The sequence below is a fragment of the Anopheles merus genome, chromosome 3R, assembly GCF_017562075.2.
Source record: "Anopheles merus strain MAF chromosome 3R, AmerM5.1, whole genome shotgun sequence".
NCBI classification, from domain to species: domain Eukaryota; kingdom Metazoa; phylum Arthropoda; class Insecta; order Diptera; family Culicidae; genus Anopheles; species Anopheles merus.
The window spans coordinates 8628126-8646173 of NC_054084.1; the positions used below are offsets into that span (position 1 = coordinate 8628126).

Sequence of the window (18048 nt, forward strand, 5' to 3'; positions counted from 1 at the left end):
ACAAAAAGCGGGATCAATTTTCATTAAAAATGCATTAAAATGGGGCTGGGCGGGGAGGGCGAGAGCGCTATGGGTGGGTGGGTCTCCCTCGGGGAGACGAGGCGGTTTGACACAGAAAACCATATCCCCGCGTTCGGTCCCGGGTTTGGAGTGCACTGGGGTATACCATCATGGGAAAAGGATTAGGTCTTGGGTGGGAGTATTAGTTTTGAGATTGAACGAGTTCGACAAGGCAAAAGGACAGGGAAAATTATGAACAAGCAAAAGAAAGAAAAATGGAAAAGTTACATCGGCCACAAGTTGGCACTTGTTGCCGTGTTTATTTGTGCTTGTGCTTGTACGCCTGTTAACGACGGCGAAACCAGCAACATAATCGCTTATAAGCAGTGGAAGAGAGGTAAATTTCTTAATAAACTACAGAGAGTTTCAATTTTTAGTCCCTCCCTTTCTGCCTCCCTATTGGCGTTTTACCTCGCTAAAAGTGGCAATAGAAACGATCGCAAACCAGAGCGGAGAAGATAAAAGTAGCTTCATGAATAGCAGAAGCAAAAAACATCTTCCGTGCGATGAGGGGAGAGAGAGAAAGAGAAAAAGCAGCCTACTCTTGTGGTCGCGGCCAGTGGTCATAAAACTCATCAATTTATGGTTGATATTAATTTTCATTCCACCTCCATTGAGCCTCACGGCGCGCGGAGCGCACAACAACGCACGTTGACGTTGAAAAGAGAAAGGGGGGAGGGCGAGCACATTGCAAATTTCTTCCGATGGCGAAAATGGCCATCATTTTGGAAGCAAAATAAAGACAAAAAAAATCAACCCGCACAACTGTGGTTCGACACGTTTTAGTTGTCGTTTTGTGCCAAACCGCTTTCGATACTTTCCACCGACGACGGTAATCGACGCTGATCGTGTCTCGAAGCGCTAAGCGGTGCCGTAGCGGAGGGGGTTGGTGTAAAATACCTCCCCCACCCCCCGAAAGATGAAGAGAAAACACCCACAGTGAACATTGGAGCAGATTTTCCTCTGCCTTTAATGATATTTCCACCCCAAACCTTCTTCCATCATCGTTTTTCTTTTTTGTTCTTTTGTTCAGCATTTTTTCTTTGCCTTTCACTTGTCCAGTTCCTGCGTCGTTTGAAGTTTTTCCCCTCGGCCAACAGCTAAAACCAACAACATTACGGCAAGAAGACAGCGTACGGCGTGGCGTGAAGTGGAAGCTGACAGCGTAAAGTAACTGTTGCATTCGGCAAAGAATGCCACTGCTGGTGCCTGGTGCTGGTCAAGTGAGTGGAGCAGTGTGAGGCAAAATCGTCTCTCCTGTGTGTGAGAAAGAGAGTGAGATCAAACACGCGAGTGATAGTGAAGCGTGAAGCTTGTGTGTTACGGAGTGTGTAACCGTAGAATGGGGTGACGACCGTGCATGGTTAAGAGGGTATGCAAAAACACGACAAGGAAAAGTGGATGGAAAATATGGCTACACAAACAGACACACTTGCACACATACACACAGGGTGTGATGGTTGAAAGGTGTTGGAGCGTCAACCTGAAGGGATAAGCACAAAAAACAACAACATATTTTTCGCTTTCATACGTAGCAAAGAAGATAAAAAAGGCGGTTTTTATTCTTTCTTCTGTCGACTTCGCTTTCCCCGTTCTGATGGTATAAAGTGAAGATTCTTCCACTGAAAAACAGCGTGCGTGCGTGTCGGTGTGTTTGTGAAAAAGTGTATAAAAGTGAGTGAAGTGTGTGACAAGCAATCGATCGACCGAACACTTCTGTTTGGGGACTCCGGCTGAAGCGTGTGTGAGCAAAAAGGACTGTTTGCACGAGTGCGCTTCTTTGTTTTTCACACTAAAACGCAGCTAGAAAGCAGTGACAAATCGTTTAGAATGATGTCATTGTTCAGTATGCTACTAAGAAGCGTGTGGCGTCCTCTGGTGGCAATAGTGAGAAGCGTTATAAGCGTTATTCTAACAATTTCCTATTTCGTGTAACAATTCTTCAAATGTTTCTCAAAGAAAGATGTGAATTCTTGTTTCGCGGGATGGAGTTTGTTTTTCTGCGCGTTGCCAAAGTCATTAAAAAGTTCTTTCTGTGTTAAAGTAAAACTCAAATTTCACCGTGCACATGTGGCTTTATTCTCCATGTGGCATTATTCACATGTGGCGCACAAGAAAATCAATCCTTCAAATCCAAATCTGTAGCTTACTCCGCTTGCTTCTAGCTCACTCCTTAAAAAGCACAGCTCACACAAAATCCGAACCTTCTTCCGTCACCACGTGCGCGTAAACAAAAGCAGCAGCTAAGGCTAAAACTCCTTGCCTTCAGGGAGCAAAACCGGAAAACAGGCGCAGCAGAAAACATCCCAACAAATGGATACGCGTTTTTCATGCGCAGGTAGAGCTGGTCCTGATCCCCCGGCAACAACGCCACGGAAACCGAAGAAGAGGCAAACCGGGGTAAAGTAAGACACAGTCTGGCAACATATCGGTGGACGAGAAGGAAAATATGATCCATATAATTTATGGTTGCGCGCGCTTGGTGTGGGCGATTTGGTTTTTTTAAATACGGAACTTTCTCCGCCCCAACCGATGCGCAATGATGATTGCAATGCTGTCGTTGCTGCTGTTGTTCTTCAAACAGGCAGCATGAGCCAGTGCCATCAGAGCTCGCTGACTGGAACATAAGCTGCGGATCCGGCGGACTGGAGCTGTTTCTTTAGAGCCGATTGCCAACTTTAGAGCCCGCAATCTCGTGTCTCTTCTGTGCTGTGCTTACTCGGCCACCGTATGTGTGTGTGTGTGTGTGTATTTAAATGATGTGCCACTGCGTACATATGTACGTTCGTTTCAATGCCTCTAAAGCGAGCATCTTCTGTGTCTGGTGGAACCAGGGTGTAGGCCTCGTTGCGCGTTAATGGCGGGCCCGGGCTTCAACCGGGAGTCTAATCCAAGTGGAAAGCACATACGGCAGCAGCAGTAGCACACACACACACACACACACCGTTCGACACTAATTCCCTGTGCCTTACGGAGGCCCAACGACGAGAGAGCGGTGCTCGAGTAGCGTGTGAATATTTTATACTCCACACTGGATAATATCGGTTTTCGGATGCTTTCGGGTGCACGGCTTTTGGCCCGATCCCGCGCACGGTTCACTCGCCTCCCGGTGCCCCTCTGTAGTACCGGGTGTTATTAGGCGGAGGCAAAAGGGAGTGAGTTTCGATGTTAATTAAATCCATGTACGGGCACCGGCATTAATTAGCCTCTCGCCCGACCCGACAGACCGGGGCCGAGTCAGGGCTCAGATGGTCAGACAGTGCGGCACCAGGCGCCTCCACCAGGAGCCGAAGTTTTGGAACGGGTGTGGGAAGAGATAAGCAAAAATTGGCTACCCGGTAGGCCAGCCGAAAGAGAAAGAAAGAGAGGCAGAGTGTTCCGGTAATGGGTCTGTAAATCCATTCGGACCCATCTTGCTCGTATGCAAGGGGGAAAAAACGTGCAAAGAAGAAGCAAATAAAAAAAAACTGGGTGGCATCTAGAAGCAACGAGAGAGCGAGACGAAGGTCGAGGATTATCGCTGGCATTAAAGATGAGCTTTTATTAAAGAATGTTGCTCTTGAACTGTGGGGAGCCCTTGACACAGAGCCCCCTTTTCTCCAGTCCCGGTCCCAGTAATCAAGCGGGCAATTAAAAACTGGATGCTCCAACGCTAGTGCGGTGCTGTATAGTGGTCAAAGTTTGTTGGGAGGAAAATGTTGTTTCCAAGAGGAAGGTAGAACACAGAAAAGCAACACTACGACACCGGGAAAACGGAGTAAAGTTCAATTGGTGTGTGTTGCCAGGAGAACGAGGATGTTAAACCCGTGCATTGTTTGCTGCAAAGGTGAAACATTAAGCTGCAATCCAATAAAGCGTGTTTGGGAAAGTTTCTTTGCTCATTCACCCATGCAGCCCAGTCCAGTGTGATGAGGCGGAGTTTCAGGATTATGATGTAAAAGTTTTCTACCCACAGTTTTACACATAATTGGTGTTACATTATCAAATTACAAGGGTAGAGATGTATAATAATTGAAAAAAGATTTGAGTTTTCATCAAACCTAATTCCATTTTACATGTCAAACAAAGTGCACAGGAAAGCAACCCCAAAATGGTTATTCAAATAACGTATTTGCACGCTTCTTCCTCACTGTCAATAGAACCTGCTAAACTGAAGAACACAATTTGATGTGTCGTGCTGTCCACGTGTTTATCTTTACTTTTCACCAAACGCTCTGTAAAGGTCTCGGTGCATCCTGAAGCAACAGTGGCTGCATCCTGCCACTGCAAGCGAGCTACTGCTGCTGTTTATTAAAACAATTTCCTGTTTGCAGACTTCCTGCCGTCCCATGGATGTCCTTGGTCTTTGCAGTGCTTCCTTGAAGGTTGCAGCATTTAGTCGCGATTTCATAGGACATCCTCTTTTTTGTGTGGTGGAAAGGAATGAAGTATTGCTTTCGCGTCTAAAGTGAACACACTGTGCAATGTATTTCGAACGAACTTTGATTTTTTTTGTCCGAACAATATTTGATTGCATTCTTGGTTGTCCTGTTTTATCGTTTTAAACAAAAAAGCGATCACTCTTGTGTGACTTGTAAAAGCAAAACACAATCCACAAAAGGTAACTCAAACCCGTGAAAGGTTAGTTCGTGCTCGGGACTGCAGCATTTTCTGGCAGTCATAAAACTGAAGTCTGTTTCTTTTCTTCAAGGAAACACTCAAATTTGGTGTCGTTACAAAACCTCCACCGTGACATTAGCCCGATTTTGCAAGCGATACGTGATTGTCAGCAACGTCCCGGGGAGTGTGCTTTTTCCACCGAACCATTAGTAGATTTTGTGGAATTTATTCCGCGCAGAACGAATCAGTTTTTTTTCTGTTTCCCTTTTTCGATTCAGAGCTACAGCATGGAATGCATAGCGAGCAATCGGTTTGATGTACGGAAAGAAAGACAAATGCTTCTCAGAAGCCGAATAAAAGTAAGCTAATTCAATTCAGCCCCATTTCCCGCTACTGCAGCATGAAATGACGCTTTAAATCAGTTTTCAGATGTTCCACTAGCATCTTCATATGGATGATAACAGACACAGAAGCTTATGTGATAACAGATACAGAAGCTTATGTAGACAATGCATAAAATCAAACTATTTCAAACCGTTCACCTAACACACACACACACGATCAAATGAATTTGAATTTCGTTTCATTCAAAGCTCCTTTTGCCTCCTTTGTATGGTAATGTGTGACTGTCGGAGTGGAATTTATTTTATTTGAATAATTCTGTTCCCCGCCCGTCGTCTTGGGACGGGGCTTCGATCGATATCGGATAGGGTTTTTGTGGGATTTTGCTCGAGTGTGATCCTCTTTACATTTTTATTCCCCGCAGAGACGTTCCCGTCTGAATAATATGGCACATAAAGCATGCGAATGATGAATTGAAGTAAAAAACAGTAGTGAGAGCCGGCTGTAAATGTTGGTGTAATAATATAATTGACATCAATAGGATGATATGATAATAATGCAGCTTTTCTGATCATATTGGACGCTAGTTACGATAGTATATTTCACTCCATCCTCGGGTATTCTCAGTCCAGGCCAATACATTTCCGAAAAAAGTGAACAAGCGGTTCAAATCCCTCGAGGGATAAGCACCCTTTTTCTTACCACATTGCTCGCTGGGTGCTAGGAGCTTCTATCCCATCAGCCAAAAACCCAGAGAGTGAGTTTTCACAAATAACAAATATTGACAGTGAAATATGCACAAAAACAACCCGCCAACCCGGTCCTTCGATGGTTCAGAATAAAAACACAAAATCACACAAAAAGAATAAAAAAAACGTAAAGCGATTTCCATTTCCCAGGTTGCCGAAGCGGTGCCGCACATACACTCGCTTCTTTATCGATTGCCAAGTGGAAAACATTGACAGGATCGTGCAGTGAAAGTGAAACGAATCCTTTCTGCTACATTCTGACAGCCCGATTTCGTATGCGTCGCTCTGGGGGGAAAGGAACACTTGCCTGTCTGATTGGGATTGTTTCGGGATTGTATCTTCTTTCATTGGATTGTGTGAGGGGGCTAATAAAGCAACGGGGGTTTTATTTGTTATTAATTTTATGAGCATTTCTGATAAATAAATAAATAGAATGGTCACAAGTTTCGTGGGAGTGTTTCAAATTATTCTCAGAAGAGTGAATTGAAACAGCGATTAAAACGTCATATTTTATTCAATTGTCTATCTCTCTCTCTCTATGTCTCTCTCTCTCTCTCTCTGTCTCTCTCTAAGCTCTGCATTTAACCCCTTTGTCAGATTATTCCACACGAAGAAAGTTATCTTCATTTAGCACCCCCTTCTTTTTAAAAGTTGCTGATGGTACGATAATTCAACCCACTTATATTAAACTTCTCGCTTCGAAAGGTAAGAGTTTTTTTTTCTCTCTCCACAACACCAAATCTACTCCGTTTGCCACAACAAAAACGCATAAAAGCCATTGTAAACCGCCGTTTTGTGTAAAACCAGCGAGCACACATATAAATAGCTCCAGCCGGTCGGCCGGTCGGCAACAAAACGATACCACTCAAAAACGGAAGCAAACCCCGCAAAAGTCGCAAACTTGTTGAACCTTTTCTCTTTTATTTCACTAAACCAAATCATTAAGGACTCGCCAAGAAACGGTCCCGACCTGCCAGCGCTCTAGGTTTATGTTTTTTTTTTCGTCTCATTGGTGGGTGTTGTTGGTCGGTGGGGTCGGTTCGAAACAAAATTAAACCAAAAAGGAAGAACTTCCCCACCAGAGCAGCTGTCAAATTATCGTCCGTTCCGTTCTGGTACGATTTTTCCTAGCCAAAAAATGGCTCCAACCGTCCGGCCGCATGGAGGCCGGTTAACGACCGTGGAAAGAAAACACTTTTTCATAATCGAGAAGAGCGAAACGAGGAAAAATTCCCCTCGAAAAGCGACCGTTGGTCGGTCCTATTGGTTTGTTTTTCCAATGTTACCACACGCTCGAGTCTCCTGTTGCTTTCTGGGCTCGTATTTCGGTTGTATTAATTTCTGTTTTCATTCGGACGGCTCCTTCCGCGCGCTGCTGTAATTCCAAAAGTCAACGGTTGGGCGGCCGGACGGACGGACGGTAAAGATTGGCGGGTTTGCAAAAGATGGAAAACGAAAATTATCCACCTGTGCATCTCCCCACCGGTCGTCGTCCTGTTGGGAAGGAGGCGGTGGATATCGGGAAAACATATTATTTTTTTGGCATTTTCGGGCCATGTCTCAAGCTTTAAGGTCGGGGTGTGTCATGGTGTTTTTTTTTGGTTTGAATGTTGTACGCGCACGCCCCCGCGATGTTTTCCTTCGGGCGTACTTTATGATTATGTGTATCGTTTGTTTCGGAAACAAAAATCCAACAAGTTGTCATAACATCACGGAGTTTGTCTTCATTTGTACGGGAAAGGTTGGTTCGGTCAGTCGGGAGGGAATGATTTTTTTATTTTTATTTTGTTTAACGGAAAAGCCAGAGAACGAATGTTTTAATTTAAAAAAAGGGACATGATGTACAGCTACAATAAATATAAGAAAGAAAGTATAAATCAAGCGTTTACTACACAGCATGAATAATATTTATATCCGCGATTTACTACCAGATGGCGCTATAGTATTAAGTGTTGATGTCTCATTTTTAGTTGACAGCATCATTGTATTTTTTGAGAAAGAAATCCAAATGCGCAACAGTACATGTGATAATTACCTATTTTACTGCAAACAATGTGTTGAAGTCAAGCGAAACTAACTTCCCGACTAACTACTAAACACTTTCCTGCCAACATTGTTCATAAACAGTCTCCTCATCCTGCCCCAGAATGGAGTTGGTGGCATAATAATGGTTTCACACTGCGGCGCAACTTGGCTGCGAATGCCTTTCCATACCGCTAAACACACAAATAGCTCTCGCCGGGAAAGAACGCCTCCCCCAAAACAGAACAATTTAAAAAAAAAATGCCGGAATCCCGGACACCTCAGGCGTTGATCTTGAAGAGATTACAGTGCGGTAGGCGCAAACATACAAAGAAACAAGACCAAACCATCCACATAGCGATAGAAAAACGCACACAGAAACAATGTGAGCCTGGCAGCTGAGATCTAGATCGCCTTCACAAAAAGGCGCAAACGGCTCTCTCCCACTACGAAACGAACGCGGCTACACGGCCACGCTTGAAATGTGAGACAATAGCAGGAAACAGCAGTGTAGCGGCAGCGTCACAGGCGAGACAGCGTTCGCTCGATGCTGCCGGATGCCGGAAACCGGAAAATGGAAGAAATTTTCTCATCACCGGAAAGGAAACCGTCGCCACCAAAGTGTCCAAATGTGTAACGCGACGTGCGCGAGTAGGCGTAGTTAGTGGAGGTGGTGTTGCACGGAAGTGGAAGTGAAGTGTAAGACAAAAGTGAAACCAGCCGCGGGAATGTGTCTGTATATCGTCAGCAAATGTTTCTATTTATTGTGTGTGTGTGTGTGTGTCTGAATGAGAAAGTGGTGCAAAAATGCAACGAAGGAAAACAAAATGAGCACTATCACGCAACACCAAGTGGGTGTGGGTGCCGTTGTGTGCACTACCCCCTTCCCCCCCATCGCAGTTTGGTTGCAGCTTTTCTAGTCATCGAATAGGCAGCAAAACATAGGAGGAAAAGCCGCTAAAGTCACGCTCACTCCACCACCACTACAACCACGGATAGGCGACTTAGTCGGTTTCTTCGAAGCGGAAAAATAAATGTCTCGTCTAGCTGCTAGCCATCTTGCGGCACCCCCGTAGGCGCTGAGTAAATGGACTTTAACCATGCAAAAGGAGCAAAAGAAACGAAGGCTACCATCAAGAAGAGACACAGTAATGACAGGAAAATGCTGACAATGAATACACTGACAGTGCTCCACATAGAAACATACACACACAGGCACAAATAATGTGCCATACCGTATGCCCTCGTGTTCCCTAGCACCCTTGACATCCCCCTCGGTACGATAATGAGTAACGTTTAAGGATCTTTCAACCGGTCGCTTCTTTCCGTTCGGTTGAGTTGGTTACGTTTTGTTGTGGGTGTTGTAGGAAACGTTGATTGTGTTCATTTTTCCAGTCCATAAAACCCCGATGCCCCAGTATCTTCGTCCTTGTTTCCCTTGCCGAGTGAGTTATTTGTATTTTTATTGTACTTGCTCGCTACGGCTCCATTCTGGAGTGAGAAGTATAATATTGATTTTTGTTACAAAAATAGCATTATGCATAGTTGTATTTTTTGAAGCGTAAGAATAATGCTCTAAGAGATTTAAATCTTTTTTTTCCAACAATATATCTTGAATGTTTTCAACTAAAGTGGTGTAAATATTAAATTTCAATTTCAAACCACTTCATAATGTTTGACTTAGAAGTGAACATCGAAAAAACGCCAAACGAACACTTTGCTGCCTCTTTTTTTGTTTGGTGCAGTAATTAGTTATTTCCCTTGAGGTCAATTCTAATTTGGATGTATAAATTATCTTTCACCGTGCCTTCGATGAAACCCTTTTTTTTCTTTTGTACCTTTTTTATTCCTTTCCCCGAGCTTAATTGCTGTCCATCATCAAATAAACAGGAGCCCCAATCGGCATGCAAAAACACAGTGGAAAGAAATTCCTATTTTTCCTTACTTATTCTCTTCTTGGAAGTAGCAATCCTTCAGAGCATTGGAAGTGTTTGAAGTGTTGGTTCCTTGTTTACCAGTTCTTAGACACCAACAAAAACATAAGCATACAGAAGAGAAGGCACAGAATTAGCGAGCGAAAGGTAGAAAAGGAATTCGTTTTTTTGGCGCTAGCTGGAAAGGAACCAAACATCAATAAATGGTGACAATATAAATGAGAAAACGGAAACCATCATAATGTTCATTTCCCAAAGTTCTCTTTTCGTATCGTATCCTGCCAAAGTGAAATGACATCCCGAAAAGCGAAATAGGAAAGAAAATATCCTGCCGGGAATAAATAATTCATCGACAATCGGTTTTGAGCTGCAGGAAAAAAGGAAAAGCAAAACAGGAAAAATAGGAAAACCAATTCACGTCTTACTCTTCCACACACATACACATACATTGAAGGCAAAAAAGCACACTCTACCCTACAGCATCTGCTGACCGTTTTTAGGGTTGGCATCCGTCCAACTTTTACGTGATCCATACAAGATGCATGAGAATGGACAGCGAGATTCTTGTTGCCAGGTTCCCGGCTCGATTTCTGCACGATTGCACCCGAATCGCGAACTGTGCGTGTGAAACACTCCACACGGTCAATTGTATGTGTGTGTGTGTCACACAAAATGTCTAAATGGCTACAGTGATAGGGCCACACCGATTTTCCCACTGGCAGGGCTTGCCTGTGTGTTTGTTTAACTTGCGAGGAAATCACAAAATCGTGCCGTACGCTCATTTTCCATACAACACCATACCGACACCTGGTCGAGTTGCGCACGCCGGTCTCTGGCCTCTCGGTGCGAACGAGGACGATTGTGATGTGATGCTAATTAAAATTTAATTAAAACATCCCTCGCAAAAGCATCCACCGGAGCGAGCGAAAGGACGCGTGGTGGTGGTGGTGTTGACGCGTATGAGTAGTGACGTGTGCTTTTTCTCTCACACTCAGCGCGTTTTTGGTATGGTGTGGAACGGGTAAGAGGGAAAATCGTTGGGAGACAATGTGGGCGTTATTATTGTTGTTGTTGTGGGCGTTTAATTATTATTAATGAAGATTGATTTTTCGCCTGGTGTGCACTTATAGCGATTAGCGAATATCTATTAAATCCTGATTTGCATCCTAGTGGTGCTTCGCATGAGCGTGTTTCGTGTGATGTTTTCTGTCCTGCAAGGCGTCGTTGTGCATTAAGTGCAATTTAATGAGTGCGAATGAAACGAAAGCTGTTGCACCTCGGATGCAGCCGGCGCTAAGCTCATCCATTGTAATCTAGCTCCGCTTACTGGTGAGTTAGCGTTAAATTGCATTTGCTTTTTGCATACACAGACACCAAACACACACACACACACACACACACACATACTCATGTTTGGAGCAAAACTTTGTTGCAGCAGGGAAGTAACTTGCGTCAGCTCAGGAATGTTGCAGCAGCAATGTAAAACTTACACTGAATTCCATGCAGCTTCACACCATGGTAGCTCGCAAAAGGTGTCACCATTTACTGTCTAAAATGCAAACAGGGGGGAGGGGGGGGGGGGGTGAGGGGGGGAATATAGAACAAAAACAACAAACTATCATCACATTCTCTCGCTAACACATTCACGGGCCATAGTACCATAGAACCGACAGTGACAACTTTTGTGCGGAACGCAAACACATCAACACCCCGTTGCCGGGGAAACGACACGAATAAATAGCTGCAACTGGTGTGTATGTGTGTGTGTATGCTGTAACACCACCGATCAAAGGCATAGTAACACCATCGCGTCACGCCCCGGAATGGTGCTGCTAACTGCGAGCACTTCTACACACTTGTTACTCCCAAAACCCGGGACACATTGCCACACTTCCATTTGCATATTAACTGGCGACTAGGTCCTGGTGTAATGGTGTCATACCTTTGTATTTCAGAAAAAAAAGCACACGATGCTTACGGCACCACACATTGGTGCCAAAACGCAGTCCAAAGTCCGGTCCCAGGGAAAAAGGATGAAAGTGCGCACAGCACAAACAAACCGGAAACACCGCCATCGTACCACCATCGGTGGAAGCCGGCTGCAAGTTTCGTTTCGAAATCACCTGGCATCACATACAAACGCGAGCGAGAAAGTGCAACGCGCAACCAGAGCGACGGTGTGACAGCGCAAAGTTTTCCGCACTGCGGTGGAGGCGCCTGGTTGTTTACCCTTTTTTTTTGTTTTCGAAATTTTTCCTCTTCGAGTTTGAAATATTAGATCGAGTGTGTTGCAGTGTGCTCCACTAACGAGCAGCTGAAAACTTATCTAGCAAAACAACGGCCACGGAAAAACAAAGCTCTCGATAAGGACGCACACATGGCAACCGTAACTGATCTAGTTAGAATCGCATTTAATTGCCTGCCCGCTCTCACGGGATTGGAAGGTAAAAACACACGTTAAACTAGAACAATGCTCCTGTTTTAATGCTGTACAAAAGCTGAGCTAGAACCAACGAACAGGAAGCTGCCTGTTGATGCTCTCAAGGCACACTTTTACTTGGAAAAGGGGAAAGGAACGTCGCCAATATTAAATTGAGACCACACGGACAGATTTCCTAGAAACGGAACGGCCTGTCTGCCTGCCGGAACTGGTTTACGCAACTGTTTTCTGCTTATTAATCAGGATATCCCGGGTGTGTGCCTGCTTCGCGGTACAAGCGTAAACTTTTAATTGGGTAATATGTGGTGGTGGTGGATCAAAAAAGGTTAACTCATGATGATGCATTGTGGGTGGTTCTCGTAAGGTTTGGTATGGTTTGGTGAAAGTTTGCATATGCTTTACGAGCGTCCGGGGAAAAGCCGAGCTTTTCCGAGAACTGTTTGCCGGGAAAGGGTGAAGGATCGCTTCGAAAACGGATCGATCTTTAGAGCTTCGAATGTAGCTTTAAACAACCCTTTCAGCGTTGAATCTTTTGCTAATAAGACATGTTCTCGTGTAGCTGTAAAGCCAATTCTATAAAAGTATGAACATAAGTTTGATTTAAATAGCTTTAATATAGCTCACTCACCCACTACACTTCACTCCACGCCGCGTGAAGTAATTACTCTTGCACGTTAATGAAAAAGAAAGTGTTCTTTTCCTTCTCACAGTCTCTTTCTCTTGCTGCTGAAATGGTTAAAAATGTTCACAATATTTCACGCTCGCAACTTGAAACAGTTCTTCACATGAATAATTGCGCAACTGGCACTCATCATGCGCTTACCACCCGTTGTAAGAGTTGCAACATAAACCTTACCTCGATTTCACAACTCGTACCACACTTCCAGGCCGCTTCCTCCCGGCTCGCACAGTCCAAGACATTTGTTTTGTAGACTCTAGCCGGACTTTTCCCAGCCGGTTTAGCAAGGCTGTGTGGCAGTAAAATTGCAACTTTTATTACCTGCTAGCGAAATGAGTATGCAACCAAAATCCCATACGCAAATGTGTGTGTATGGGCCAGCAGTCATAAAATGGACACTCGTTCCTTCCCCTTTCTCAGTTGCTTTGTGGCTGAAGCGGTGGAACGGCGCGCGGACGTTCTTCATACGAATTCGTCCATACGCGCAATACGGAAAGAGGTGGCGTTTGAAGGATTAAAAAGAAAACACAACACTCACAACGTTCACAACAGAACGGGTGCGCTACGGGGGGTGGATGTAGGGGAAAACTTTTGAGAGGTTTACAAAACAAGTCCCATGGTCGTCGCTCGTCCTCAACGCACCGTAGGAAAGTGGAACTAACAACCAGCTCCAACAAAACGGGCTTGTTTACAGAAGAAACATTAAATATTAAAGCGCAAAACTTTCCCTCGCGCAGCCAAAACCACATGCCCACGACCACGTTGGCCGAACGAACGAACGAAAGGACCCGCGGTGTTCGTTCGGGTGGCGTTTCCGTTGACCGCAGCGTTTTCTAGAAGTTGCCTGTGTGTGTGTGTGCTTCATTTTTTCTCTTTTTTTGCTGTTTTAGGAAGGGAAAATATTAAGGGAGTAAAAAGCTCCGTCTTTGTCGCTCGGTCGGGTTTTGCAACCAGTTGCGGTTACGTCTGGCACCGTCAATACTTGCCCAGTGCTGCTGTTTATAAGTGTTTGTTTTTTTTTGTTTTTTTTTCCCTCATATTGTTACGTTCCCGTTACTGGCCATCGCTAATGAAAGCCACTGCCGTTGAAGGCAGTTCCCGATAGGCCGCAGAAGTTTTTCGCGTCTGCACAACAAGCGCCCACGGTTTTTATGGGTTTTGAGCGCTGTGCAGAAAACTTCTCCACTGAGTAACAACGAATAAAGGTGTGTACGGGTGGGTGTGTGTGTGTGTGTGTGCGAAAAATCAAAAGCAATCTGCTGCACACTTGCTGCTGTTGCTTTCCGTCGTTGATTAGAACGATCGCAGAGGGATGCTGAAGAAAGTCAAGCAACATTTGTTCGCCCCAATCATTCTACTGTTTGTTTCTCCCGAGACCAATTGCAGGAACACGTGAACAGATAAAACCCGTGTTGCTACTACATAGATTCCAATCGGCCTTGCACTTGGGCATCGTTTGAAAGCATTGATACAGTACGGTACCGATGTGCTAAAGAAGCTCCGAAAAGCGAATAGACTAACTGGGGATTAATTCATTATAAAGTTTTTTTTCTTTTCTTTCTTTTCGAACATCTGGCTCGGAATGCTGTAACGAGCAGTTAATAATGTAATTTACATGAGCTTACCCATGTATTCCCTTAACGAGAAGCAAAAACATTTCGCAACTTTACCTGCGAGAGCGCTATGGAATAGATTTTTTTATTGAAAGAACTAAAAAATGCATTTTGTACCTAAAAAGGGACGAAAATTGTTTCACTCATGGTACAAAAAAGGGGACCATGGTCTTTAAAACGAAGATTTGTTATGCGGGTTGCATACTTTTTCGTTTGAATATAGAATGGAGAGTAGAAAGTATGTAATCTGCAAACATTTTCTCGTGTGAAAGAAATGAATTTACTCTCTGTATCATTTTTTTTTCTTGACAAAACAAAATTTTCTAATAAACTCATTCACATCCCACGGCACGCTTCATTGAGAACCAATCCACCCGTTCCCTCTCACACTTAACGCACGGTAATAAATCATTTCAAATAATAAATCAAACTTCTTTGATTGATTTATGCAAACCAACCAAACCCGTTGCATGCTGCTGACTCGACAGCATTCGCGCAAAGTGTTTGCCGAGTGTTTGTGATATCAACGTGCCAGCATAAACTATGCTATCCCGCCGCCATGTTCAATCAAACCATCTGTTGGCAGGCTGGGCTAGGTTGCATCCTCGTGCGGTGGTTTGGTAACTGTCTCATCTGTGAGTGAGCCGCCACCATTTGCACAACGGTGTTCGGTTTCCGTGCCGTGCGGTCGGCCAGAAAATTGTGCCATTGTGCAGCAGATTGTAGCTATTTCTTCACATTCGCTTTTTTCGCTTGGTTTGTCTCTCTCGTTCTCTCGGCTGATGGTTTCCGTTCCCACTGTGGGGTGGAAAAGTTTTGCATAGCAGGAGTTTTTTTGATACTAAAACCTGGAAAGAATTTCCGCCTTTTTTTTACGCCCGGCTCTGTGTTAACAAGAGGCTTTGTCGTTTTCATTCTGGTGGGTGTTTTTCGTCCCCCTTTTTTCGGGGTGAGCTTTTCGTACAGTACGGAGAACTGGGATACAGACACGACTAATTGCTTGAGGGGGAATCACCATGCACAGCTCCGAAACCGAAAGCCGTGCGATCGAATGAGAATAGTTGGTTTTGGAGCTCTCTCTTTTTCTCTCTTTCACTCTCTCTCTCTCTCTCTCTCTCTCTCTCTCTCTCTCTCTCTCTCTCCCTTTCTTTCTACTATACATTTGTTCAATGTTTTCCCATGTTTTTTTGTTCTTTGTATCCTTTTCGGTTTCCCTTTTTAGAAGAGATTTCCGGCCACGCACGCTGAGCGATGTGTTCTGCTGTCCATTTTTGGTAAAACTTTTTTTTTCCATGTTTTTTACCCCGATCTGGGTGCGCTTTCCTCCCCCGGATGGGCGCCACTGGGAAGGGAAAATGGCAGCGCGGGAATGCTTTTGTTAGCCCGTTTTCCACCCCGCATCATCAATCACACGCCAAAACCCGACCCATATGTGTACGGTGGTGGTGGTGAAATTTGACGATAACCGCCGGCCATGGGTTTTCCGGAATGTTACCAACGATTCTCCGGCCAAGCACTGGTTTGCTGGTTGCTGCTGCTGTTGCCTGTTTTCTGGTCGCTTGGTTGATTGGGTGTTTTTTTTTTTTTTCTTCTGCCACCGGAGTGTGTGTGTGTGTTTCCTGTGTGCTGTTGTTTGGCCGCCACTGAACATGACACGACCCACACGGCGGACCCCCGGAATCTGCACAACGCACGGTTTTTATTTTGCCACAACTTTTCAAACCTTTGTTTGTGTGCCTGTGGGCTAGTTGGGCTTCTGTTTGGTGGTTGTAAGAAAGGACGGGAGAGAAAGGTACACGCACACACAGTGCTGATGGTTTTGTTTGTTTGATGCGAGTGTAAAATCGATAATGCTCTTCGGAAAGGTACTCGATGGCTTTACGAGTGGATTGTAAATATTATATTAAAGGAAAAAACGATAAAAAAACGATGGTGATGATCATGCACGAAAACCCTGTCCCTGAAGCTTTATGCGATGGTGTCGGGTGGGGGTTTGGTGTATGCAAAATAAATGCAAACAACTGGTGCGTTACACCGACACAGGAAGGACGATATTACGGTGCCCCACAATCGCTGTCGTGTATCAATTAATTGAATATTTGATGTAAGCTTTTCATGTGGCTTATGAGTTTTTTTTTGTTTTGTGTACGTCGGGAATGTTAAACTATTGCTTTATTTGTGGCACTGTGCCTAAGCGACGATGAGTGGTTGCTGTAATGAATTAAGCACACCATAGCTAAATCCTATTGCGTTTATTTTTTTACATAAAATGAAACGTTAAAAGAGCTTCTGCAATGAATTGATAATTATTATAAATGACTACGGAAAGAACAGTGTCCAACTGAATTACCTGTCCAAGTATAATTCTATCTTTTCTACCAAACCTCAGAAATAAGCCCCTGTCATCCCTTTTTCCCCCCAAAGCACCGCTAACAGCAGGCTTAATTTGATGACGCTTCTTAACAGCCTCAAAATTGTTGACTTGATTTTCTCATTTTCGCTCTCCGTACCGGTCCCATCCCCTTGTTTGGCAACAAGAGCGCAGCATTGATTTTAAGCGCCATGAAGAAGCGAAACCTCAAACATTTGCGCGTTTGACACCTGTATGTGTGTGTGTGCGTTTGGTCTAGGAAAATGGCTCCACTGCCCGTCCCTTTGCATCAAAACCGTACCGGCGCGCGCGTTCGAACCTTATTCCACCAGCGTGCAAGTTCATAGGTTTGAAATCACTCCCAAAAACACGCTTCCCTCCCTTCGATCCCGTCCAGAGCAACCGTCCCTCGGTAGCACCAAAGCCTCCGCGCCTCCGTGGGGAGGCCGGCGCGAAACATTCCCGGCATAACTTATCTCTTCATTAACATGCCGTTGGTTCTTTTACACAGGGCGGGTCCTGTCCGCTCGTCCGCGCCACGATTACGTAGGTCGTGAATTAAGTTCAAAGCGAAACCCTTTTGTGAAGCTTTCTACGCCCCGCTCCTTCTTTGTAGCGCTATCTGTCCCTTTTAGCGAAAATTTCTCTTGCGCTTCCCTTTTAGCTGCCCTCTCCCTCGCCCGGGAAAAGGTGTTTAAAAGCTTCTGCCATAAAAAGCAGCGATACCGTGGCAGAATTCCCAACACTGACTGTAGCTTATTCTAACATGTAACGCTCTTCTTCCCTGCTTTCACGGAGGGTCGGTGGTTTGTGCCGCGTGTCGCTTGCCATGGCCGTGGTGTTAAATCCTTTCCCTTATTTGCACACTCCAATGAACACATTAATCTTGGCCTATCACAAGCCGAGGGGCAATAAAGTCTGTACCCCGGCTTTATTTCTTCTCCGCTGCCGGCCGGGAGTGTCCTTCCCCGAGCAACTGTTTGGCAATTGGTTCAAACTTCCTCGATACGGAATCATTTATTTTCTGCAAGTTTTACATTTCACACTTTGCAGCATTGTTCTTCGACTGCTCTTCTCTGGGCGCGTTGGCGAGCGAGAGCCACAAAAAAACTGCAAAGCAAACCCGCATCCGGCGAGCGCCAGGGGTGGCACTTGGGTGCGGAGACGGAAAAAGTTGGTATAAATAATCAACGAGTTGGAATATTTATTACAGGCCAATGCTGCTGCTTTGGCTACAAC

The 18048-nt window shown here is 44.8% G+C and overlaps 1 protein-coding gene across 6 annotated transcripts in view; it reads left to right on the plus strand.

Moving 5' to 3' along the window:
- LOC121596473 (mucin-5AC) overlaps window positions 1–18048 on the plus strand; it is an 89691-nt gene that overhangs the window by 1691 nt on the left and 69952 nt on the right. The window lies entirely within an intron of this gene.